General features: G+C 36.4%; 1 protein-coding gene across 2 annotated transcripts in view; it reads left to right on the top strand.

The window, feature by feature from the left end:
• Positions 1-278: 278 nt before the first annotated feature.
• Positions 279-6,000, top strand: part of LOC149801398 (limbic system-associated membrane protein-like) — a 29,233-nt gene continuing 23,511 nt past the window's right edge. Inside the window, exon 1 of one of the 2 annotated variants that reach the window (XM_089955485.1) lies at positions 279-390. The gene's annotated coding sequence lies outside the window, so the exon portion shown is untranslated. The remainder of the gene's footprint in view (positions 391-6,000) is intronic. The other variant, XM_089955486.1, reaches the window with a different exon arrangement.

Raw genomic sequence — 6,000 nt, 5'->3', positions numbered from 1 at the left:
GCAGGAGCTTCCTGTGGTGTCTAACTTAGGCCCCTACAGGGGGGTCCGTCCTACAGACCCCACGCCTACTTGTTTACACCCGACCCCCATCGTTGCAATGGTATATGGATATCGTTGGAGACAAATATAAATACTGGGGTGGGTGGGTGTGTTTGATTTTTGCTCAGGTGGGTTTTTACCACCAAACATGCAGCGCTGTGGCAGTAGCATTATCGCGCCCAAGGGAGATAACTCGTGAGGTGTATGAGACGAGTACTATTAAATTACCTCACTTTGTGTTGTTAAATATACGCCGGAAGTTGATGTGTAATTTTAAAAACTACGGACACCTACTATATTTACTTGTCAAGTTCAAATATTGAAGACCCGAATGAGATGTAGCTGACTGAAGTAAGATCTATTTTCTACTTACCTTACTTATTCTGCATGACATACATGTAGCCAATCCTACACACAGGGGCTCGTATCGTTGCTTATGTAAACTATATAATAGCTAGTTATTATCTAGTACATGTATCACAGGTAAACGATACGAGCCGCTACGATCCTAGACGGTGACTCGTCGTTTAACATTACAATTATCCAGCACTGAGAGTGAATAGATATGATTATTGATTTACAACAATAGCAACGTCACAGTTTTACTACGTGATAGTTTCCACTGTTTTCTAAGGAAAATGGTGAAATAATACTCGTGTTGATTGATGACAGGTAATGATTTTCTTGTTACCGCCAACAAGTGAATAACGTTGAACCTTCCTCCTAAATTGTTGAATACATGTACAATGGTGTAGGGCATTTCGGGGCACATTAGGTTTCCGTCTCCAATATTGAGTCAAAACGCTTACCGAGTTCGACCGATTGACGAATATAAAATACTGCAATACTTAGCCTACTATTTGAAAAGAGGCAATTGTCACCAGAATATTCTGTTCAAGATAATATTAATTTTGGACACACGGGATACCACCCCCGTGTTTTCATGACACGCGATATGTCGGTCTATTCTGCGCACAGCTTTGAAAAGATGCAATGTTTATGCATCGGGATATATAACTGAAATACGTTACTTTGGACTGTTTCTGTCAGCATATCAGTCGAGTAATTATGTCATGTTTTTACCGCTTCGGTGGCCTAGTGGTTAGAGTGTCCGTCTCGGATGCGGAGGTCTTGGGTTCGAACCCCCGGCCGTGTCATACCAAAGACTTACAAAAATGGTACTGACAGCTACCTTGCTTGGCGCTCAGCATTAAGAGGTTATTGTTAGGACTGGTCGGCCTGGTGTCAGGATAATGTGCCTGGGTGGGACATCATGCCACCTGTATGCTACATGATGCCCCACTACTAGACATCACTATAAACTGCCACACTGCAGACATCGTGTGTGTGTGTGATTAGGATTTTTAACGTAGCTTTAACAATTTTTCAGTCATATCGCTACGATGTCTGCAGTGTGGCAGTTTATAGCGATGTCTAGCACTGGGGTATCATGCTGCAGATATCGTAACGATATGACTGAATTTTTTAAAGCTACCTTAAGAATCCCAATCACAGGTCAGGTTTATAGCTAGTTTTACAAAATTCAACGTAACAATGCCAATAAATGGCAAGAGATATCAAGCAAACTAAACCTATCTTGTAAAACATGAGTAAAATTCAACATTTATATTTTTTTAACAAGCTAATATGTGGAAGAGAAACAACAATGAATAGGATGTAATGTGTTTACAATGTCTTGTTTCTGGGGAAGAATTACTTAAGAATTTAGAAACAGAATATATGCCGGGGAATTTCTTGAGAATGCCGTTCTAGCGGCAAGTTGACATGTTGTGTAGCAGATGATATTGTACGTGTGGGACAACTTCATGCAAAACTGGAAACTTGCATTAAGATGCAGAATTTTTTAAGGTATACATTTCCACCTTTATATAATATATTTATTTGTATGATTCTAAGAGATACATAGTAAATAGGATTTTCAGGGTTAAAGATTTAAGAATGCCATGGAGTGGGTCTTAATGTTGAGATTTAGAAATCATATTTTCATATGCCTTTCGAGTTGAAATATGGGATATTTGTGTACACTTTATGAATATCACTTTTCTTAATTAAAGTAAGATCGTTCTTTCTTGATACAAAATGGATATTTTTGACCCAAAATAGCACGTGATCAACTGTTCACAGAAATGACGTATCGTTGCGCAGAATTACCCGGCGCGCGGAATTGGCCGACATGATGGCATAGTTTACAGTAGCTTTATATTCTCATGAATTAGTACTCTTTTTGTATTAAACAGTCGACTTCATATTCTCATGAATTAGTATTATTTTTGTATTAAACAGTCGACTTCATATTATCATGAATTAGTACTCTTTTTGTATTAAACAGTCGACTTTATATTCTCATGAATTAGTACTCATTTTGTAATAAACAGTCGACTTCATATTCTAATGAATTAGTACTCTTTTTGTAATAAACAGTCGACTCCATATTCTAATGAATTAGTACTCTTTTTGTAATAAACAGTCGACTTCTTATTCTCATGAATTATTACTCTTTTTGTATTAAACAGTCGACTTAATATTCTCATGAATAAGTACTCTTTTTGTATTAAACAGTCGACTTAATATATATATATAATTACAGTTTTACATCCTGAATTTCCTCAAAATGTACTTTCTTTGTTCTGCAAATCCGAATTACATGAGCCATGTCATAGGTTCTCAATCTTGATTACACATTTCGAAATTGTACAGTAATTTCGATGATAAGTGCAATTACATCTTCCTAACTGAACTCAAAATGAAATAAGCATTAAATTCCATAGCGTCTTTTTGATAATTGCAATTGAAAGACTTCATATTTATACCACATTATGATTTCAAACATTCAATGACAGAAACAGAAACAAATTTGCAGTTGTCAACATACTTACCCCTAGCTTCTTCAGTCCCATGTATTTCTTGTGGAATTGTCACTTACAAATCTAGTCCATTATCACGAAATATCGTAGAATCGAAAGAAGAAAAAAATGCCAAAATCGATTCATTCCAGATCAAATGGAAAAGTTATTGCATTGCACATTCATTCACAATATAACTCCAAATGTCAATTTTAACTAGACACGCCATTTTCGTTCCAAAGTTATGTCGAGCGCGCGACTAACTTCAGATTTATCTGGGCGGAGTTATGTGTGCTGTAATAATGTTGTTGTTGCGTAAAGATGAATATGCACTTGTATATTTAGTTTGGAATACAGCATACATTCATTTACGTTGTTTCTTGTAGTGTATTTTGTTTATATAATTAAGCCTTAGGTAGAATTAAAAAATGAGCATATAATAAAAAGGTTACTGCATTTGTATGGGAAAATATGAACTCGTTTTTTCGGATGGATATACTGCACTCCCAAGGTCGTGCAAAACACTCGTTCATCTTTTCCCATACAAATGCAGTAACCTATAAGTTTTGAACAATCGACTTCATGTTCTCATGAATTAGTACTCTTTTTTTGTATTATACCATCAACTTCATGTTCTCATGAATTAGTACTCTCATCCTTGCAGTAGTTTAATGTTTTTCCATTTTACGCATATCGGTATCCGGTTTGCAGACTAGTAAATGAATAGGGTAGGAAAATTTTAATTTTACTGTGGTACATTTGTGTGGAAAGTGCGATGGAGCAAACACATATACACATACACACTTCCTAAATGCTGCTTCCAAACCCCACTAATCCATAATACCAGTAATGTTTTGTCTGACCTGACCCGTATTTGTGTTAAATGAACAAAGGGAAATTATTAAGTGCTTTCCATTCTCCAGACAAACTGATTTTGTTATTCTTTACCATAAATTAAAATTTCCCATCCCCATCATTCGTTAGTATGACTGTTTACGTCTAGTGACTAACAAAATCTTTTCTAAGTGATATCAAGATTGTGCGTCAAGGCAAGGTACGGATCTGATCCTAGGAGGTGGAGGTGCGCCAGTACAAAACAAACAAACAACAACAATTAGTTCGGGCAGAACGTTACTAAGGTATCATTTGTTTTTTTTCCATTGGCCTGAATGCTGATGTTTTGTGAATTAAATATACTTTCTATCCTGGGTTGTACAATTCGTACCGTTATACACATAGCCAACCTTAATTTTTTCAATAATCTGTGATATAGCTTGGGACTGTACAAGTAACAAGTGTACTTAGTCTTGCTTGTCAGAAACAATTTTATGTAGATACCAAGCTGTGTCTTACATTAATGTGTATGTAATGGTCATCGAACTATTTCAGCTGTGTGCTTGACTACCAAAATACATTTTGGGAATAAAATGAACTGTGTTAACCATGAGTTGGGTTTCTATCCATATCAGCACTAATTGAACTTCACATGGGTTATATGGGATAAGTCACATTATATCATATTATGTAATAACTAGGTCAAAGGTCAATGTACCAATTAGTATGAACCTCTCCTACTTCAAAAAGTACAATGCATCTAAAATAAAGGGACTTTATATTTGTTTGGTAGATGCAGAACTTAACATCAGAGACAGGTTGGCATGAACCAATCTTATTGTAAAGTATAAGCTTTGAACACTTTATCCTATCTACAGATACATGAGGTCACTAACCCCAAGTCCACACGCAAAGGTCTACCTACTCATCATCTTTGTAACACAAATAGCAAGATTCCCTCCTTTGTGTTGTGAATAAAAATTGCTGCGGTTAGCCACTTTGTCACCAAACATAGTAAGTATATCATAGCTTCGAAGCGGTTATGTTGGATTTGGGGTGACATTTTGGGAATAAGATGCAGAAAAATGCCAAAGATAACTAATAAGCATAGCGATTCAAATGGAGTTAAAACAGAAGGAAAGTTTATATATAAAAGAGAGGTGTAGCTTATGATAAAGAAATTAAAGGAGACAAAGCAACACTGAGAAAAATGAAAAGTGAAAGTTTGACTGACCTTACCTTAGATAAATATATGGAGGCAGTGCCCCATAGGTCTAAGTACAGTCTCAATGCACATGTGCTAGAACATTCCTCACAAGCACAGAAACTTCAGGTGAAGTAGTGTGCATTATCATCTAAAATAATAGCGTGAATAATATAGATAATGTAGATGCATATGATTTATATTTCTTCTACATAAGAAATTAACAGTAATGGGCTTGAGTTAGGCAGAAAAGTACCTAAACCTAACAGGACATACTTTATCAGTTTTTAAATTGTAAACTTGTGTGAAAATTATTCAGTTCTATGTACATTTGCATTAACTCATTAACCCCTGGCGCCACGTTTACGCGGCAGGAGGTAGTATCCTACTGCCGAGCTCTGTATGATACACTAAAGAGGGTGGTGTTATAGAAAGGTAGACACATGTAGCTCTATAATGATACCAAATAATCTGGACGTTCTAGTTGCACTACAAAATACAGAGGGAAAAACCAAATTTATTTGACCCAATTTTTTCCACCCCAAAATTCGGCCCTGGTCGGAATCCGACTTCGTGACTGGATTTTAGACTTTTTGGCCTCGAATCTACGGCAGACCGGCCTCAACTGAAGACAGACAGGTGAACCTCTGCAAAAAGTAGGATAAGGTGGGCATTTGGAATAAAGATTGGTCTCGATACGAAAATGATGGGTCTGTTAAGCAACAACAAAAAAAGAAGAAAAAACCTCCAACGTTCACCCTTCTGCTCATGCGTGAGCGAAATAGCCGCGGGTAAACGATCTTTCTACCTATAGGCATTAGGTTTATGGAAATTCTCTTGGAGGTTGATGTATTAGGACGTATTCAGAAATAGACCCCAAAATGTGTTTCCTACTCGCATTTCAGGCAAAAACGACAAAAACCTCCTGGGGTTAATGAGTTGAGATTGAGGTATAATATAATACTTCACAAATCTTCTCTTTATGTTCATTACCAATCACTAACAATGTGAGTTTATATTTCTTGAAATGTTATGTCTGATGTAAGGGAGATAACTGAA

This window comes from Sinohyriopsis cumingii, chromosome 4 (genome assembly GCF_028554795.1).
Source record: "Sinohyriopsis cumingii isolate HCF-2022 chromosome 4, ASM2855479v2, whole genome shotgun sequence".
Lineage (NCBI taxonomy): Eukaryota > Metazoa > Mollusca > Bivalvia > Unionida > Unionidae > Sinohyriopsis > Sinohyriopsis cumingii.
This window is presented reverse-complemented; position numbering and strand designations above follow the sequence as displayed.